We start from the raw sequence: 986 nt of genomic DNA on the forward strand, positions 1-986 counted from the left end.
TTTTCCTGGACACCCCAGGAAGCAGCCTTTGGCCACAGACCATGTTCATCCTCAGCACAGCGAGGCAGCACCCTGGCCTTTGCCTGCACCCCTAGTCACATGCATGGATGTTCTGGGGTACATAGGGCTGCACCTATAGGGTTTTATAGGTCGGGGTGGTGAGTTACCACCCAAAAAGTCACCATTTTCCTCAATAAAATAAACCCACCGAGGGAGGTGCCAAAATTGCGCATCCTCCACACAAATCCCAGCTCAGCAGCGGCTCTGCCACAACCTCAGCAGCCCCTGACAGTGGCTGAGCCTGGTTCCCACCCGGAGCTAGGGCCCGGTGGGCAGTGCTGGGCTCAGGGTTGATGAACCTTCATAGAATCACGGAACCAGGAACTGGCTTGGGTTGAAGAGACCCTAAAGCTCCTCCAGCTCCAACCCCTGCCCCGGGCAGATTTCTAATTTGCCAAAGGTTTCACAAATCTGAAAAATGTAAGCAGAGTTTCCACCTCACTTTTGCCTTTTTTCTCCGATCAGTGAAACTTGTCATTCCTTGGGTTGAGGTCCAGAAGCTGGAAAGAACCTCGATCTAACCTGAACTCCCCCTGTTTCAGTCTGGAAGTCTGACGTTTTCCCACTCACTCTCTTTCTCCATCCCAGGTTTTACAAAAACTGGGCAAAACGGTGGAAACCAAAGATGAGCAGTTTGAGCAAAGCGCGTACAACTTCCAGCTGCAGCAGGTTGCAACGGGGAACAGGGAAAGGGGGGATGGGGACACCCCAACACCACCCCATGGCCCCGCTGCCTCCCGGGGTCACCCATCCCTGACCCAGACCTTGGTGCATTGCTTTGCAGAATGAAGGCAATAAGCTCTACAAGGACCTCAAGGCTTTCCTTGGTGCCGTGAAAGGTGAGGCACCTTGTTGCCATAAAGATGCCCCATGGGCAGCACGGAGGAGCCAGGAGGGGGTTGAGCATCGGCTGCCTTTTCTTACCC

The sequence above is a fragment of the Nestor notabilis genome, unplaced genomic scaffold (genome assembly GCF_000696875.1).
Source record: "Nestor notabilis isolate BGI_N333 unplaced genomic scaffold, ASM69687v1 scaffold19041, whole genome shotgun sequence".
Classification (NCBI taxonomy): domain Eukaryota; kingdom Metazoa; phylum Chordata; class Aves; order Psittaciformes; family Psittacidae; genus Nestor; species Nestor notabilis.